The sequence below is a fragment of the Passer domesticus genome, chromosome 10 (assembly GCF_036417665.1).
Source record: "Passer domesticus isolate bPasDom1 chromosome 10, bPasDom1.hap1, whole genome shotgun sequence".
Classification (NCBI taxonomy): domain Eukaryota; kingdom Metazoa; phylum Chordata; class Aves; order Passeriformes; family Passeridae; genus Passer; species Passer domesticus.
In genome coordinates this window covers 20,091,857-20,112,351 of record NC_087483.1, presented here as the reverse complement: position 1 = coordinate 20,112,351, position 20,495 = coordinate 20,091,857, and the positions used below count along the sequence as shown (strand labels likewise).

The following is a 20,495-nucleotide window of genomic DNA, read 5'->3' as shown; positions in this document are numbered from 1 at the left end:
AAGTGACAATGCTTTAGATACTACAGGATACTGGGATTTAAAGTTATAAAGCCACAGGAAAATAATTCTGTGCCTAAGATACATATCTAATTTCTCACATTAAATACCAACAAAAAGCAGCAAACACCATTTTAAAATAAAGCACTTCCATAGGGCTTATAAATGAATAGAAACCAGATGCTGGAAGATGTTTTAAGCAGCAGGCTTGACCCTTATTTTAAAATGCAATGGATAAAAGTATGTGTCTTTTTGCAATTTCAGTGATCAGGCATCTAGCCTGTTCCAGGTTTGAGGTGCAAAGCTCCTGCTGCTGAGTGGCCTTGCAGCCTGCTCTCCAGCACAGCACGTGAAAAAGATGAGATCTGTCCCCTTCTGGCAAGGATCAAGCAGAGAAAGCTTCACATTTCATTTACAATATTTGTAATTTCTCTTTTGTGCTCAGCAATCTCATGTCACCAGAAATGTTTTATGACACACAGAGCAGACACATGAGCCTTGATTCTCTGGGCTTCAGCTGCAAGACATGCAGAAAACCTATGGAATCCTAGTCCACTCCATCCAACAGTGACAAGTCTTTCTAATCCTTCAATGCTGCATGTCATGAATGCTCCAAGGCAGTGCAAGAGGGCTCCTGACTGTCAAAAGCTACAAGAAATGGAAGGAACAGCTCAAAAAGAAGAGTTAGGGAAAACTGGGTCATGAACAATATTCCTCCTGCAGCTCCAGAGCCAAAGTCCAGGTAAGAGTGGCTCCAGCAATGCTCCTCCAGGCTCCTGCTGCTGGCAGCACAGCATGCCCCGGCTCTCCCAAGCAGCTGTACCACGGGTACCACGAGACACTGTGGCAGCACAGGGAGTGATTTTTGTGACAAAAGCAGCTCTCACACCCATCTCAGCAAGTGGTACATACACAAATTTATGACTGACTCCCTGAATGTGCTCTACAAAAGATGGTGCTTGGCCAAAGAGGACCCTGGACCCCAGAGCCAACTTTCCCATTTGGTTTTCCATGTGGCTGTGAGGGAGAGAGAGCAGGCACAGCTCAGAACAGACCCAACCAGATAATGCTAATTCACCATCAGCTGCTGATCCATTTATGTCCAAGTTTTGTAGTGAAGGGTTGGGGTAACTTGTTTTCTCTTTCTCCCTCTACCTTCTGAGATTCTGGAACCCCACCACTTCTCCGTACAGAGATATCACTTGGATGAAATTGCTTCAATGAGCCACCTGTTTTATACTGGTTTTGGATGGCAGTTTCTCTGAGGACAGCACCTGTGTCTTATTCCATATTGACAGCACAACAGGCCTCACACTTAGTGGACCATGAGTCATAATATTTTCAATACTCTGAAATAGTAATCAATAAGAATTATGTCACAGACATCAGTTAAAAAAAAAAGTTGGGATTTTATTCTCACTGTTAAAATAAACCAAACAAACAAAAAAACCCACCAAAAACAAGGTAGGAATTCCTGCTTTTCACATACAACTTCCAAACCCAGGGGCAATTACTGCAATTATTTCATGCATTACCCTTTGTGCTATCCACGATAGAAGAAATGCAGTTAAATTCCTTTTCAGAACTAGTGCATGCAAGTGAATTAGACACAGTGAATGCTGTAGCTGTGTCTGATTCTTGTTTAATAGCTTTGGATGATACCATTTGGCATTAATTTCTCCCTCTCATTTTATTTTGTCACACTTGGCATTTACTTCTGTGGTACTCAACTTCACAGTTCAATACAATTGAAGCTACAGTGATGCTGAAAACATTGCTTTAACATCTTAATGGTTCAGGACATATTTGCATTTTTTCTTCCATCTTTGATCACAGAACTGCACAATTATCTCTGCAGTATTTATTGTTTCCAGTGATGCAAAGTGCTGGGATTATTAAACCTTGTTTTAACCTTATTCTTTTGTACCTTAAAATATTTTCCTCTCCTTCCTGATGCAATCCAGACCTCAAAAGCTCAGCTATGCACATTACACTGCAAGGCTTCTGGTATTTCCTACATTTGAAGGTGTAGGTTAAAATAAAACAAAAACCTAAGCCACAATGTCAGTTCAAATACAGAACTTTTAATTTCTTTTCCCTAAGCTCACACAGCTTGCAAGACTGAAAGCAGCACAGGCAACATCATTAAAATAAACAGTTCAAAATCTTTAAAAGCAAGATGTGGGCAGGGCAGCTTGCAGGTGCCACAAACAAACTAAAGTCTTCCATGGTATTTTTCTAACAGGATTCTTCCTTTGCTCATAGACTCTAATCTTCAGCAAACACCAAGCCACAGTGGACATGTAGAAGCAATAATGCAATTTGTCTGCCATTCATTTTTGGTCTGAACAGCATTATGTACTTGTATTACAATATAACAGTATTTGTATTTTAGTTACAAGAAAACAACAAAGCAGGGAATTGAATCCTCAGAACAGTGAGCATGTAACAAGCAGTAAGACAATGGTATTTAAACAATTTCCATCATCTTCTACCTTCCTACCCAAATCAATAACTCAATTATGGAATCACCTCCACTTTTTCAGGACTTGCACTCCACTTTTATTTAGAGCACTAATAAAAAAATCTTCAGGGAAAACCAAAATTCTCATGTAAGTTATGCTCTGAGTTTAGTGACTGTTTAGCAAAAATTGTCCTGTAAAAACACAATTTGTAACTTGCCATATTCATAACTGTTTTCTCTCCTCCTCACACCTGAGTAGCCACCCACGCCCAGGCAGCCCCAGGACCACACAAAACTGCAAATGCCCCCCTGAGCTGCCCTACACCTTCCCAGTGCTCCTGCACCTGGTGGGACAACCAGAGTCCAGTCAGTTGAGAGATGCACATAAGAAGAATGTTTATGACTCATTCCTTTAATAAATGCTTTGCCAGCTCACCTAAAAATCCTGCCTCATCCCATAGGATAAAGGTGTGCTGTCTACCTGCAACTATTTTGAAGCCAAGACTTGAGTCAAAAATATGCCCTGAAGGGAACAGTGTTGCTGAATCAAAGGATCATCAGCAATAAAACCTTCTGAGAGGCAAAGTCAGTCATTTCTTCTGCACACAAAGCAAATGCATTTCAGTGAAGAATGCATTCGGGCCCAGAACCAGCTGAAAGAAAAGCAACCCTTTAGGTGCTTAGATTCACCCTGTGGGCTTTTAATCCTGTTGTTTGTAGCCCACCTAAAAATACCTGGCTCATTTAAAAATTTTAGAGCACATGTTCCTAATTTTCAGTATATCCTAAACACACATTTATGTCAAATTTACATTTTTGGGGTTACCCCCAATTCAACACCAAAACTGATTAATGTTCATTGACACCTAATTTGTTGTATTTGTTTCTAAATATTGTATACATTAATCAGTGGCTGTCAGCTTACATAGCTCATTTTTCCATTTTTCTCTATTTCATTGCACCTGCTGTTTCTCAATAGTGATTATTTAATTGTGAAGTATAGTATTATTTAATACTTTATCTAGGAGGAACATAGTTACTTGGTCATACATAAATAAGGACTGAGTTTTACAGTGTGCAATTGAATTAATGTTAAATATGTTTTGCCATCTTCTATAATAAGGTCCTGAACCATGGAAGGAAGTCAGATCACTCTGAGAATTTGCTAATGCCACTGGCATGTTTTGATTCTTTCTTAAGATTTTCAAATTTTGAACTGCAATAATTTCTTCTGCATTTGTAGGGGTTTTACTTTTTTCCAAAATACATTGTAATGCATCAGCGTTATAATCCTCATATTTAAAAGATGGAGCCACAAATACTTAGGGAAATAGGAAACATCTCCAGCTTATTCCTGTCATAATGAGTAATTTTCTGATTTCTTCTGTGTCCCTTGAATTATCACAATAAGAACACTGGGGTTTTTTTTACTAGAGGAGGATCTTTAAAATAAGTCTATTTTCTCCTACTGAACCAAGAAGAAAGCAGAAGCATCTTATAAGCTGATAGTTTCAAAAGTAAGAAAACTTCTAGAAGCACCTATTGCCATCCTACTTACAAATTCATACTCCCTAAATATTGTCTGAAGCCCTTCTCTGAGATTTAAACACAGGTGGAAGAAAACAAGAATTTTGCCATATATTTTCTTTTTCCTTGTTTAAATATAGTGATAACAAATTCAGCTCTCAACCACCCAGTGGCTAGCTTTTCATTATAAGCCTTTGCAAGCTGCTGCAGTTTGTCAGCCCACACCTCTAGTGTGCTCAGCTGTCCCTGAGGGCTTTGTGTTTGGTGAACAATTTCAATGCTGCTGTTAAATAATAGACATTTTTGTAAAGCAAACTGAAATTTTTGTACATAAGGTGAAGGCTCTAATGCTTCACTATGTAAATGAGCTACTATCTTCTGTAAAACAAAACTACAAGTCTGACCAGAAATGAAATTTGTGCTTTGACTTGCACTCATGCATTGTTTCCTTTACTGTTTCATGCAAATATCTACATGAGGAATTGGTAAACTATAAAATAACACCTCAGTTGACACTGTCAGTTTTTAGAAGCAGACTCCCAATTTGTCTTTTTCTGAGCTAACAGGTTGTAGGCTGCTGATTTAAAGCCTTACTGTTAGGAGTGGGAAAGGAAGTTTGTCCATGATAAAAATCTAGTTTTGAGTGAAAAAATTCTCTCCCAATTCTCTTTGCAAGCTAACCAGTTGTCTTTGCTAATGCAGAGCCTGTTCTTTGTATCACTGGATATTCAGCTACACCAAGACAGGCACCTAAGCACAGGTGAGCAAGCATGCCCAGGGGACACCAGCACAGGCACACACACCTGGGTCACCTAACCTGCAACCAGCACAGCACTGGAGGTTCATGCCTTCAGTAACTGTTTCATTGCAGTTGCTTTTTGGTACACATCAGCTGCTCACTGGCTTCTCACCCTCCCCTCTCTCCTTAGCAGGGTTTGAGATCCAAGCCATAGTTCTTCAGGCCCTTACTAGATGGCACTTCATACTCTGCCATGAACAATGTCTAGAGCTTGGCCATGCCTGATAGACTTGGCATTTCTTTTTCTGAACAATAAAAACCATCCTGGGTGCCTTTCCCTCTCACCACCTTTGGATTAAAGTGGGCTATATTCCAGTACTAAGCTTTACACCCATGGGAACACATCATGGAAAAAAAATTCAAGCCCAAGAGTTTTCAGTCCAGAAGTCAGCTTACAGAAGTCCAGAAGTCAGCTTACAGAAGAACAGACTGGAAAGAAATCATCTGGTATGGTAAGTTAAACACCAGTTACCAAACAAACAACTACTGTTTCTTGGGGAAAAGTCATGTGTGCTCATAATTGCCCATTCAGATGTCAGGTACTGTTTGGCTTTCAAGGTTCCACACAATTAAACTATTTTTAAATTATGAGCCACTGATCATTACTTGATTACCCATTACCATGTAAGTGAATTAGGAAAACAACACTCAGGATTTAATAAAACATAAAACAGATTAGCAATTAAATGCACAATTGTTCTATTGACTATTCAACAAGCTTTCTCAAGACTGAAAAAAATATATGTATGAACACTGCTGTTTGAAGGGTTCATTTTACCTTTTAAAAACAGGATACTTTATCGTTCATTATATAGAAGGAACCTGAAATTTATCATTAGCACTATCAAAGTGATAGTCAAATGGATTGAATGCACAACTTTGTGTTATATACCTACCTGATATTGTTGTATATAATTCAGATTTGAACACATAGTTAATGTAATCAGCAGTGCTCTTTCAGGTTCTGGGTATTCAAACAAGCACAAGAGTCCTTAATATTTTTAATCCCTGTGTTACAACAGAAGATATAAAATGCCATGTAATTTTTTTTTAATTTAAAAAGGAGAGGGAATCCTTGTTCCAGCAGCTGTGATTTTCTACATAATGGTGAACTTGGTTGTCTAACTTTATCTGTAAAATTGTTCTTTATACATAAGGGTATCAATTCACCACAAAAACATGCACTGAATAAGCTCCTCTGTCACTGCCTAATTACTTTACCAAACATGATAAATATTGGAAGGCAATATCAATAATCATGTGAAATAAAATACACAGGGACAGTGAAGAAAATCTTGTCCCCATTGGAAGCAGGAGTAGAACTTACTGCAAGATCACTTTCTTAGCCCATTATCCTTGTTCTCACTATACAAGACACTATACAAGAGCAGATGTCAATAGCAGGTTTGGATAAGGCACAGCAGAGACATGAGCAGAACAACAGTGCAATGTCTTTCTCAAGTCAATACAACCAAGGGAAAGCAAAAACATCTGGGGAAGAAGCATTTGTTCCACATGATCAGCAGAAAGCATCTGCAAGGGGAGGAGAGGGGCAGAAGATGCTTTATTTTTGCAAGGATGAAGAAACTACGAAGTCCAGAGCAAGCTACACTGCTTAACACACCAGAATGGGGAATTGGGGCAGCTAATTGGCCATCCCTCAGACAAAGCTCCCTCTTCCCTCTGCGCAGTCACAGGCACACACACACTTAGCAGATCAGCCTTGCTGAGGAGCTGCCGGCACCATTCCCATGTCCCAGGCACTGATGGGGGGTGCAGCTCCTCTTGCTGTGGCTTATCCTGCTGTTGCTGGTCCTCTTCCTAGAGGTGTTGCTCCCAAAGCCAAGTTCCTCCTTCAGGTGTGTGTCCTACAGACATCTGGGTGGAAATGGCCTAGCAAGAGGGCACATTAAGCTATACTTAGGAGTTCTTGGTCCCATTTAGCTGTTGATGTCAAGAACACATCAAGCACCAGCTGACACATCAGGCAGCACCATACAATCAGAGCACTTCTAACCTGGTAACACAAACTGCCTTTAGCACACAATTTATGGCAAAAGCAAAAGCTCTTTCTACATTTTTGTTGTTTGTTGCTTAAGTAACAGTCACATAGGGTGTTCTTTTGCATACTACTATACTTGAGCAGGAATGATATTATTTATATTTGTGTCACTAAGGTCTGAGATGATCCTCTTTCCACACAAACACTTCCACCTGCAAATGGCAAAGTACCACATGCCACTGAAATTACCTCCACCACCTCTGGCTTTCACTCCAACATAGTAAGAGATGAAGTCTTCGGCCGTTGTGACCAAGTTAAATTCAACCACATTACATTTGCTTCCTTTTCCTCTAGTAACCACACTTGGGAATTTACATCTCACATCCTTCCTCAAGACATTTTAGGCACATGGAGTCTCTCTCAGCTTCCAGCTGATGCTGGGCAAACACTTCTCCAGATTCTCCACCATGACAGGATCCTGCTTCCCACTGCAACAGTGGCACTCAGTTAAAAGCATTGCCTGGAGATGGGGAAGCATTGTTCATGGCAGTGTAAGATATTGCACTATGGTCAGGTTACTTCTCCCAGGCTACATTTAGCACACAAGTGCTGCTCAATATCACTGAAGAACAAGTATCAGAGAACACTTTGTCCCTAGGCTGGGAGGGACACAACCTTCTTTTAGTAAAACATATTGTAGTGCTACAAAACAGACAGCTGAGCAATTCCCACTTGAAAAGAGTGAGAAAAAAATGATGAAAACCGAGGCAACTGGTCCAAGCACAATGCACTGAAGCTTGAATCAATGCTTGGAAGTGATAAGATTATTTAGGAAGGAGTAAAACATTAAACCATTTATACATAAAATACAAAATAAAAAAAAAACAGTGTGGTTATCCTGACAATTACAATTTCTGTTCAACCACTTAGTAAAAGCAAGAAAATAAGTTTCAAAGAACATTAATTTGAAAAATGTCAAAGAAAAAAGATGTTTTAGATAGTAAGAATAGCTACACAGGGATCCATGCTATTATATATTGCCACTGGACCATTTCTTAAACCTAATTTAGAGTCCTTCCATCCTATAGAACTCCTAGAATTATTAGAAAAACAAATTGGAAAGCCTATCTCCATGGAATAAGATGTCCATAATATCCAACTGTTCCATAAATGGGATAATTTATTTATCATTATTTTGGTTGACTTGTGAACAAGCAGGTTTAAAAAGTAACCCTTGCTGGACAAATCTAAATGCCGTTTCAGCACACTGTTAATGCGTCCCACAATGCCTAACAGAAAAATTAATTTCTTTTTAATATGAAATGATCACACTGCATTTTACAAACACTGAAAAGAGATGATTCAGTCAAGAGTAAAAAAGTAATTTTCCTTTCCTCTACTGTACTTTTTTCTCCCAGGGTATATAAGGGAATAAATACCCTTTAAAGAGTAGTTGTTTTAGACTGATCTTATCTTTTACCTTAGGTCACAGCACAGGAGGATACATTGCCTTTTCCTTTCAGCTGCAAAGGATTTCTTGCTAAAAGGACATGGTCACTCCTGTTCCTAGGAGAAATTATTATCAAAGAAATTACACTATAATAGAGTGTGAACACGCAGGCTGGGGCTATCAACATTTGTCCTTGCTCTTAAACTTGTCTTTGTTAATAACAAATTGTCTAAATTGAGTCATAATAATGACAATCTTCCCCACAGGATAAAAACCAAGACAGCTGTTTTCCTTCCTTTTATTCTGTCAGTGAAAAAGAAACCTTTCTTTCCACTGGGCTATTTGATAATGATGAACAATTAATCATTAGTCTGGGACTTCATATTATGGTATTTTAAAGTATTACAATTAAGAAAAACTGAGCATAACATTTAACTGTTTCAATATATTTTTCTGCACTTGCCAGTGTCTTCTGTAGCACTTTCATTTCAAATTGGATGCAATTCAAAGCAACAGGAGCAACAGCAGCTAATGCCAGGCTCAGGTCAGGTCCATTTTCTTTTCAAAAATGTTGGATTATCATGTTTTATTCCAAACCAAAAATATGTTTAAGCTGGAACAGAATCAGAAGGACAGTCTGGGAGAGCTGTTTCACAGTTTAAGAACCTATTCATCAATAACTGATGAAGAAAAAATTAAAAAGGGGATTTTTATCACTACCTGATGGAATTAGAAGCAAGCACAAAGAACATTCATTAAATAAGTTCACATTATGACGACATTGATCAACTTGATGCATTTAGTACGCACTTAAAAATACGGGGCTCGGATTCATGACATAAAATTCAGAAGACCTAAAAGCTGAGATCAGATAAGCATCCCAAGACAACTAAGTGTAATCAGTCAGATCCAAAAAAAAAAAAAAACACCTGCTACAAGTCACTCAGCAACAAGTTTTTTAGAATGCAACAGGAGCTGCAGTTTTTTCTTCCACTGGCTCAGCAGCCTGAAACAGGCTGAGCAGGGCACAAAAAATCCTACCCATGAGATGAGAATTCCCAGTGCTCTTCTAGTGCACCCAGCTAGCATCAGGGAACAAAGCAAGCCAAACATGCAGTATTTCAGCACTCACACCACAATCCCATTTTAGGAGGTTCAGCTCCCCGGTCAAAACCTTGTCAGACAAGCCCATTAAATTTTATAAAAGAACCTACAAATAAGCTGTAACATGATTTCAGCTCACCAGATGGTGGTATTAAGGTATTGCAAGAAGCACTAAACAGTATTTAAGCAATGTTTATTGTCTGCCCCAATATGTTTCTTTAATAGTGCTGGATGTATGAGGAATACAGAGTGCTCCATCTCTTGCTCACTTAGTGAAAATCATTTTCCAAAATCTTCTGCATCTAACAGGAATCATCAGCTTTTAAAACAGCATGCCATATGGCACTCCCAAATTAGAGGTTAAGTGGAACAAAATCCCTTGAAGTCTAGGCAATAGTCTGTCTCAGGGAAAGATGTTTCCCATCATGTTTTCAGAGGCATTTATCTGACCAGACAGTGGCTCAAGTGGAATGCCTGCAAAGGCCTTTCTTCTTCCATTCAGTCTCTCATAACCCACCCATAGAACACATACTTGACACTCCACAGGCAAATACTCCTATGCATTAACTGGATGTCTTGTCCTTCCTATTGCTTTTCTACCCAATTTACACATAAATCCATATGTTACATTTTACGTAAAACACTACCTAGGTATGAAATGCAGGGTCTGCTTAAAAGTTAAATGACAAATGCAACTTCTTTGCTACTCTGTAGCAGTGTTTTACTCCCCTAAGTTTATAAACTGAGTTATAGACAGAAGACTGGGACTTTGTTCAGTGAAAAAACACCAATGTTCCTGAAACTGAAGAGGAACAAGAATTATATTTGAGAAGATACTGAGATCTGGGAAGACTTATCTACTTCCAAAGTTCCTATAAAGCTAGGATTACTCTCGCAATGTCAATTCATAATACAATAACAATGGGCTCTTTCCCCCAAACACCCAAAAGAAAACCCAAAAATACACAACGACTGCATCAGATACTCAGCAAGAACAGCCACCTAGATAGCACATGTAGCGATGAAGACTTTCAGAAGTTCGTGGAAGTTTCAATTTTGAAGCACAGCACAAAGTGTGAATTTCATGGCACAAGTCTCAGTCATCTGAATCTACTCTAACTGCTCACTATTCACCAAATCTCAGGGGAGAGGACTTTTTCTCTCAAGTCTAGGGTCTTAACTGCTAAACAAAAGGCAGCAAACTCAGCAGTATCAGAACAGTGTGTTCTATCAATAAAACACCAATAAGAGGAGATGCATTTTTTTGTGTGAACTGGAAAGGCAAACCAAATAACCAACAAAACCAAACAAATTTTTGAAAACCCTCAAAAGCAAACAATCCAAACCAAAACCATAACAAAAGCAAAAACCAGATAACTGGGGATGGCAGTTAGACAAAAGACCAAATATTACAGTATCATTTCTATTTCATATCACAAACACAACTGTTCAGCAATTACTCAGCAATTGCCAGACAAAAGAAGGCTTTCTGTTTTCTTGGAGAAACACAGGGTAATTATGCCAAGTTGCCTGAGACACTGCTGTAGCTTGTAATGATTAGACTTCATAATAACGATTCATCACACAAGATAGCACTAACCAGCCCTAATACCAAACTTAGAAGCTATTATTCATGCAGTTCTTACACTCATTACTGTATCAATAGATTGACTAGATAGTTCCCATACCATCATTAAAAGCCTGTTTGTGTACATACATATTTATGCACTCAGCCCACCAGGTCTTCTGACTGGGTCTGGTTCACAATCAACTTTTAAGGTTACCAGTTCTTCATCAGGAAAGAACATAGGCCAAGACTATTAAAAATATTGGTCTTTACACATTGAAAGCCCAAGATCTGAAAAAGGCAGGCAGACATGAAGGCATTTTTCAAAGGACTAGGAGCTGGATTAGGCTCTAGTGTATAAAGTACAAAGGCAGCATATATTATATAAAATTTCTCTCATTACAGAAGGCACCATAAATCTTGAAGTACAGATGACTACAGACAATCAAAGGACTGGAGAGAAGGAATTCCAGCTGATGTACTTGTACTCTGAAGAGTGACTGTTTAAAGAGCAAAGCCACATTCCATCATCTCCAAATCTCAACAACAGCCAAAATTGTTCCAGAAAGAGTAAAACAGTTCTATTTACCTCTCTTTCAAACTCCCCAAGAAACTTGAAATTCAAGCTGGTTAGTTCTGACTTCAAAAAAGATCTCCATAAATGTGGATTAAAAGCACATGAAGAAGTCATATCACATTTACACACCTTTTAATTCTGTGGTCTTGGGAACCACACAGAACAGGCAAAGATCTGAAGATGATGCAGAGCAGCTGGCCTTTGTCCAAACCCAGTCACTACTTTCACCCTTGACACCAGGGCCACAAAACCCAGTACATACTTATTGATTCCTGGGTCAGGTTTGCTGGGCTGACACATGTACATAACATTATTGTTCAAAATTCTGTGAAAGCCAGCAAAGCCACCAATACCCAGAGATCAGAAACACAGAGTTAACATGATGCTGCTTCTAGGTCATCACTTTAAAATACAAACCCCACAGTTTAAGGTTTCCTTTATTCTTTCTTCTGAGCTCAGTGAATTTTGGCATGGCTGGCTGTAAACACTCACTAATGCTTCTACATAAGAAGATAGTAGATAACACTAAACATAAGTATTGTGCTTCCAATTTTGTGTTAACCTCTTGAATGGCACTTTCTCAAGCTGAGCATACGGCATAATTCTCTACCTTTGATCTAGACATAACCACCACTTTAAAAGGAAGGATTCTGTTTTATGACTTGCAAGGCTGATTATACCCCAGCTATGAATTGTTAGGTGTCTGTCCTCAGTTATGCATTCAACATTTAAACACTGAGACAGATTTTTGAACCCTTCCATAAGTAGTTGATAGTAATAAATCCAGTGGAAAGCCCCCAGCTTCCCCTATCACATTGAATGATTACAGTGTCTGAGTTCATATGAACTAATAAGATGTGTATTTCTGAAATACTAACCATGATTCCATCATGTTCTGGGATTTTAAGGGTATTTCAGTCTCTCCATTTAACTCACATGGCTTGCACTTACTGGAAAAGAAAACCATCCTTTGTTTCCAAGGATGACTGCACAGGTCATTTTCACACCATCCAGCTCTAGCTGGTTGTCACAGCTCAAACAGCTTGTCACAACCTGGACAGGCTCTGTGCCTGCTCAGTCTGAGCCAGCACTGCCTGCAGATGACAGCAGTGCCCAGCAAGTTACAGTGGTGTCCTGGGGGATCCTGTCACCAACAGCAATCCACAGGAGGGACACCTGGACAGGTTAGCCTCACAGGGCTTTTTACCATGAGGAATTAAAGTTGCCCAGAACAGACAAAGTTTTTCTCCTGATCTATTGCCACAGTGGCATCACAGTGCTCTATGTAACAACACATGTTTTAATCCACCCCACCACTCTGAACAGTGAGTGGTTACAACAGTGACACACTTTGGGACAGATCTCCTCAAATCATGAGCACATGTTACTACAGCACAGCAACACTCCTTCACTGTACTGTGTTATTTAAGGTCCATGAAGTTTTTACACCATTCTGCATGCACATTGTAGCTCTTTTATCTTCATGGAATTCAGAATCTATATTGTTCTAGAACTTCTATTATTTTGTGTGCCCTCCACCTCTGATAAACTTTTAAATTTTAGCTTGTAGAATGCATTATTGTGGGACAGTGCTAAATCTATGCAATAAATAAATTCAAAGATGTGTGGTGGCTTAATGTACCACTGTCTGAGTCAGACTTTTTGATAGGCTTACTTATCAAAGTAAAAAATAGTTTGGATTCAGTCCAAGGTGAGAAGAGCAGTAGATTAGGAAATGATCAAATATGAGCTGTCTGAAAACAGAAGCAAAAGAACCACCCACAGCATTTCAGGCAACTCCTGGCATTTAAAGGAGGAAGGTAATCTGAAAAGTTGAGTCAGTGACTTATACACTAAATAGCTATCTCTTGAATTCTGCTTACCCAGATGTACCTAGCTAATGATTTTTGCTATTGAACACTTGCTGTCAAACTTGCATATCAAAGAAACAAAACTATGTACAATGTTATGGGGTAACCATTGTGAGACAAAACTCCAGGAAATATAACTAAGGATGAATGAGGGAAGAGAATACTCAAAAATAATAGTAAAACTTTTTTCAAGGAGACAAACCAGATAGCTCAGGAAGAGTGCAGCAATGGAGGAATTACTATTTACACTTTCTGCCTGAATGTCTACAGCAATGTTTTCAAAGAGGGCAATAAATGTTAATATTTTCCACAGCATCCATTTCTATTAGAAACACTGAAAAACTGATGATTTTTTATTTATAAGATAGATTTATTGACAAAGTTATTGATGGTAGTAGAACTTTTTTTTTTTTGCAGTAAGGCTAGATTGTTTTGCTTATATTTTTTCAATAGGATTCTCTTCCCTCTCAGTCCCCTTTGGGGACTTTGGGAAGCTTTTCCAAGGTTGTTATGGATGTATTACATCGGCAGTGTAATATTATTGCAGCCTGTCAGCCATACTCCAGGAGCTGCCAGGTTGACTCTTCACCTTAACTTCATTTCAGCATTCTTATTATGCTAGTTTGTCTAGAATATAGAGCAAAACCAGAAAATTTGTGAACCAGCCTTGCAGATGACACAAATGAGGAGGAACTCAGACCAAAAGTATGAAGCCAGGGCAAAGATACACACAGCAGGCCCTCTCACAGCCAGCCCTGAAGCTGAAGTAGCCAAAAGGTATTATCCACAAACAGGTCAGCTGCATTCACTGGGAGGGATGTAGGTGTAGAGCAGCAGGGAGATTACATAAAGCAGCTTTGCAGTGCTGTGAAAAAACATCAGAGAAATAGCAATCTCATGGGGTGAAGACAAGGAAGGGGACCCTCCACGTATGATTAAAAGCAAAACTTTTAAGTCTTGCATAGAAACAAAAGCAACTTATTTCAGGACAGTGTTATGTAGACTACATGTGTCACAGCTAAGGAAAGGTTTTTGCCAGAGGGACTGTTAGTAGTCAGCTGGCAGACAGACACAATTTCTGGGATTAATGACAGCTAGAAAAGCATCACAATTTGTGGCAAGGAACATGAGAGAGATAGACATGCAAAGGACATCAACAATTGCAGAATTAAGCGGGCATGGCCTTCCTTCTTGTGATGGGACAAAAGACTTTGCTGAGAGGGAAGATAATTTTCATGCAGCAGAGTTAAAAATAAAGTGAGAAATCTATGTATTGCAAGGGTGCTGAGGCATTTCCAGGACACAGAATTAAGACTATGTGGGTATGTATTTTAACTCACATGTTCCTCTTCATATCTATGCACCAGCAACTTCATCATATGTGTCTTATCAAAAAGCAGGAAAGACAGTCACAAATATTTCTGTTTTGACCTCTTATCTATTTGGTCAGAGATGGAGGGAGATTAGGGCCCTTAACGACACAGGAAGAAAGAGCTTCTATTTGCAGAATCCGCTGGGTAGCAGATAAAATCACATCTCTACCACTGAACAGGGTTTCACCAAAAATATGTATTTATTGGCTAATATGTATTACTTGTATAATATATATACAAATACATATACAAAAATATGTATTACTTGGCTATATATTCAAAATGTACAAAGTGGGATGAGCTAAGGGAAGCACATTTTCTGTTTGCTGAATTCATGCAAGGTCTTGCAAATAACACATTACTAAAGTCAGAAAAGCATTTTGCTTCTGTCCCCATCTCTGAAACCAGCCAGCATCTGCAAAGTGCAGCCACCACTCTGGAAGGCAAAAAAGCTCCAAGAACACAATGGTAAGAGTAAAAATTTCTGAGTGCCATTAAGGTGTGCAAATGAAATGTAGAAAAGACACACATGGTGCCTCTTCGCAGTGAACTGGTGCACACAACTTACGGGAAGTAAGGGCACATGCAAGCACTGGTGCTCAGTAAAGGGCACTCAGGGTACATTAACCAAAGGCTGAGAAAGAAGCATTCAAATTCTGATATCAGCAGAAACGTAATGCCAACAGAAAATGATTAATTGGTCATATCTGTGTTAAAATATCTTTTTTCCCCCCCAAACAACCAAAAATTGATCAAGTGAAAACAAGCTGCCAAAACTACACCCACAAAGATGATTTCAAGGACAAGTTCTATCTAATACTCATGCACTTGCAATAAGGGAATACTCACACTTCAGGCTACTTTATGTAACATATACATCTACACACAAATTAAAGCTGAACATAGGCTGAACTTCTCACAGTTTGAAATGTGGAATTCAGATGAAATCCCTGCTCCCACAGCTGATTCACCAGCCCTTAACTAACGAGTCCCTACCCCACATAAGCCTGATCAAGTCCTGAAAAAAGGCATGGCACAGCATCTTTGCACTGCCAGGGTAAGGGGTGTGTTCCACAGAGGAGCACAGAAAGCTAGAAAGGGGCTTCTGTTTCTTGGGAAAGAGGAGCTAGGAATTAAAGAACAGAAGAGGGTTGAGAAAATTGCTGGAAAAAGAAACTTGCCAAGAAAATCTCTGGGAGTTATGGAAAGCCAGTGACATTAATCTGGTTCATCTGTTCTTTCCCCACATCTCCAGCAACAGAGATCTGGAAACGATGAGCTCACAGCACCTCTGGTATTTGAAGTGTATAATTTTTCAATCAGCCTAACTTGCATGTTCAGACTGGAACAATCTGACAGTATTTCCTTGGGACGAGGCGAGAATATCTTATACAAAGCTATTTCAGTAAAAATTATGCTGAAAGGATGAGAAACAAAAATAAGCAGTTATAGTGAGAAATAGTCAAAGCTATTTCCCAGGCCCCCCTAATTTATACCAGGAGTTGCATGGCCCAGAGCAACATGAAAAGCTAAAAACTGTCACATGCATAGCACACTCGTTCTTTTGTGGGCTTGGCATCAGCTCCTGCTTTATTTGACACTTTGGTCCCAGCTCAGAGAGCACAGGAACAGGCAAGAACCAGCCCAGCAGGCTGGTGGATAGTCAGGACATCGTGGGGCTGCAGGGACAGGCTCAGGGGAGCAGGGGCCCTGCCTCAGGGACCCCTCCCTCCCTCCCCTGTTTTTATCAAGTCCTGGCCATCTGCATGTGCTGGCTTTCCCCTGCTGCGAGGCACACAGGGACACACTAATCCTGTTGTGAACTGACTTCTCAAAAAAAAAAAAAAAAAAAACAAAATGCACCCTTGGTTCAGCAATCATTACAAGAGAAAAGCTCTGTTAAACATTCATATAACACCAGATCCAGAGCAAAAAGCAGCAGCAAATAACACATACTACTACTCACCAAAATACTACTTTGAGCTACTTTTTTCCCACAAGAGATTTTTTCTGCAACACAAAAATCAAAAGACTTTCCCTCACTGCACTGATTTCTGGAACACAGGCTGTATATTAAGTTAGACGACCTATACTTTTTGGTGATTCAGAAATCACCTCTTGGACCATGGGCTCTCCCTAACTGCTTTCAAGTGCCACTTATTTAAATAATATAACTGTCCAGGAAGGAAAACAGTGATCAAGGAGCATAAGGTACCATTTCTGGCAGAAGGTGCAGCCTTATTTGCTGCATATTATAATTAACAAAACCATTTACCAGACCTTTATAGCCTCATACATTAAAGTGTAAGATGCAGTTCTGCTTGGAAAGGCAGCCCAATAGAAATGGTTCATCATTGAGTTAATTATTTACTGTCTTTACTCCATCTTTATTCTCAATTTAGAAAAATAAACAAAAAATGTGGAAGAAGTGACAAAGGTGTAGGGTTTCTAGCCTCCACACTTTAAAAGTACAGTAGGATCTTCCCATCCTTACGACATGATCAATACAGAGGGTAATGTGCTAACAAGAAGAAATGAAAGAAATGAAAAGGTTGTCATTCTTCAGCTTCACATAAAATACCATTAACAAAGTCTTTTCAGAAGAGGAGAGTTTTGCTGTCATTTTCCAGCTACAAAAAATCCTGTTACAACTCCATAAATGCATAATCCACACAACTGGATTTGAAGCTTCCCTTATTTGCCAGCCTATCCCCAAGACAGAGGGAAGGGCTATGGAAGAGGAGGAGCCCAGGACAAGAGCACTGGTCCTCACCAGCTCTCACACACCTGAGCTTCCTTCTATGGAACAGGCACAGCAGTGCAAAACAATAAAATACAGATTATAAACAGGGTGGCCATTTCTGACCTGCAGAAGTCATCTTCTAACCACAAAGCTACCAAAGCAGCCTCAGGACTGTAGGTACCATCTTGCTTGCTCAGGAGGCGTTTAAATAAGCTCTTGGTTTTTGAGCTGGCTCAAATCTGAGCACAACTTAAGTTTACCTCAGTAGAGAAGTTCATCCCTTTGGTTAAAAAACCCAAGTATTTAAGTATCAAGGACTAAATGTGTGAAGAGAGAGCTTCTAATGGTAAGACTTTGCCTTTTCATCAATATAAGAGTTTTGGAGCTCCCAAGCATGAAATAGCCAAGGAACCAAGGAACTCTGGAGGTCCCTATGAAGGAGGCCAGGCCACAGAGCATCTCTGGATCTTCTCCAGAACATCGTTTTTTTCTTCTACAAATGCAGCAACAGTTTTTAGTTACCAGCAAATGCTTATTAAGCAATCTCATTATTCAACTCTTCAGTTCTATTTATGCAAAACATACTGTTATGATTGTTCTAGTCAATGACAGAAGAAATAAACTTGTTTCATGCAAGGCTGAAAACCAGGGATCAGGAGAATTCAGGGTGTGTAGACCAAGTAGGCCAACACTTGTGACATGCGGGAAATGAAAGACCCTCAAAACTTTTCCTTACTGCACAAGAATCATCTCAGTCTCTCTTCACCCAGCAGAAGCTAACCACTTTTCACCCATTAATTTACCTGATCCTTTCTAAAAGCCAGCTCATAAAAACACAAAGATCTGATCAGCTACAAGCTGTGACCCAAGATGAAATAATCTCATCCCCACAAGCTTCTGAAAGAATTCTTAGAACACATTTCCAGGAAGAAATGTCATCCTCTGTCTATTGAAGAAGGTTGCTTACAACAAAGCCTGTCTCCCACTTAGAACAGCACAAGATCATCCACTTTTGTATCCCAAATCAACATACTAGAAATCAATCCCAATGCACTTATATTACACTCTCTGGAGCAAATGAGATGGTCGCTATGCCTCAGGCTGACACCTGAGAAAACCCCACCAGTTCACAGGATTTAAATACATGAACTGCAGTGAAGAAGTGCTAGACAAAGCTGATCACATCTGTCATGTTACTAACAAAACTTAGTTTGGTGCCTTTCCTCTTTTTGTACCCAAATTAAGTTTAGGAAGTTTGACTACTGCTGTGAGGAGACTAACAAAAAACAGGATGGTTATCAGAGACAAATCAGAACAGCTGCAACTTTGAGCTTCAGCTTACATTATATCCAACACAGACCAGGTAATGTTGAATGAACTTGAAGCTGTAATGCAGAACAAGTACATTCATAGTGATAGAACTCTTGATGAGACTAGACTGATTGCAAAGACTTCAGCAGGTCAGCTGTAATGAAGCAGTTCAGCCATTATATTCCCTACTTTTGACCTATACTCCCAGTATATTTTAGAGTATATTACAGTCTGGCATTTTAATTGAGAAAATTAATCTGTTCTTACAGCAGTAGAAAGGTTGAATGGTTTGCAACAGTTCAGTTTGTCCTGCAATAATATTCTAATCAATTTTTTCTTATCTCAACCCTGCACAAGGCTTGCACCCCTAATAGGAGAGAGTTTACTAACATGTCAGTGGTACTTCCTTCCCCCAGCAGTCAGGAAAAATATCTTAAGATGATGTATTTTCCTACCACATTTATATATATGGTTACCCCTTGGTTTAACTCCCCAAATGCACCTCATTTTCTTATGTAAATATTTGAAGGACCTACAATTTTATTTCTTAGATCTAAGATCAATGCTCGTGTTTAAACTTTTTTAAAAACTTGAAGTGATGCATTGGTAATAAAAGAAATGAGACTTGTGCAAATAGGCTCAAGACCTAAAAATATTGAGAGCTAGTGCCTCTTCCAGTGTAAGTCAGCACACTTCCTTTGATAAAGCTCTGTTAGTTAACAACACCCAGGATCCAGTCCCACCTGGATTGCCTCTAAAGTAGATAAAAGTAGTGCTGAACTCTGAGGCATGAGCCAGTACCAAAGAGATTTCAAAGAAACTGCTTACGATTCCCCAAAGTTAAATTCAGATCCAAGCTACCCACTACCTCTACACAACCTTCCTTTTATTCAAGCATAGCAAGTCCTTGATGAACTTGCTTGAAAAAATTGTACATGCAATAGTCCAATAGATATACTTGTGTTTTGCAAAGGTGTCAAGGATCAGTAACTATATACTCTTACTGTGAAACATATATGATACTTGATGTAAAAGTGAACACAGCCCTGAGCAGACATTTAAGAAAAAAGAGAACCTGTCAAACTAAATATAATAATCCTGTGTAGCTTGATCATAAAATGAAATATTACTGAAAACTGAAGGTTTTGCTATACTAGAGGATAAGATCTTGGCAAATAAAGCTGCTGCAAATGTCCAAGAGGATCTTATGCATGTACTGGATCACGCAACAGTTTAAGGCACTTCCTTCCATTTAAGAACTGGGGCCTCTTTCTGTAACTAACATGCTTGAATTTTATTTTAGGCTGTGCAGGAAACATTCTTTTGCATTGCAAAATCCTTCAATATTGTACTTCACTAGAGGTTAGAATAAAGTTGACTTACTTGCTCGCTCAATAATGACTGAGAACACTAATTTTCTGTGCTGGTGGGAAAAGATGTGATATTGCCGAGTATTTAATCTGCTAGATGCATTTCAGCAGTCTCACAGCTTAACAGAAAGCAGAAATTAAAAGGCTTGAGTCCTACTCCTGCAGGCAGTCTGTGCACAGTCCCATGCAGCAAGTGACAGTGTGAGCTAAGCTCCCAGCCCTCAGGATGGAGGCCAGGTGTAGCAGTGTGTCCTGCTGACACTCCTAGCAGGCATAAATGCAGCTTCAAGAAAAAGAGTTGCTTCTCACTCAGATGTAACAACAATCCAACCTTATCTAC

The 20,495-nt window shown here is 39.3% G+C and overlaps 2 long non-coding RNA genes across 3 annotated transcripts in view; both read right to left on the bottom strand.

Annotated features, from left to right (window-relative positions):
• Window positions 1-20,495, bottom strand: part of LOC135308807 (uncharacterized) — a 420,716-nt gene that overhangs the window by 133,026 nt on the left and 267,195 nt on the right. The window lies entirely within an intron of this gene.
• Window positions 6,697-20,495, bottom strand: part of LOC135309437 (uncharacterized) — a 30,598-nt gene continuing 16,799 nt past the window's right edge. Inside the window, exons 2-3 of the long non-coding RNA XR_010369711.1 lie at window positions 8,270-8,355; window positions 6,697-7,277 (exon numbers count right to left, since the gene is read on the bottom strand). This is a non-coding gene — a long non-coding RNA (uncharacterized LOC135309437). The remainder of the gene's footprint in view (window positions 7,278-8,269; window positions 8,356-20,495) is intronic.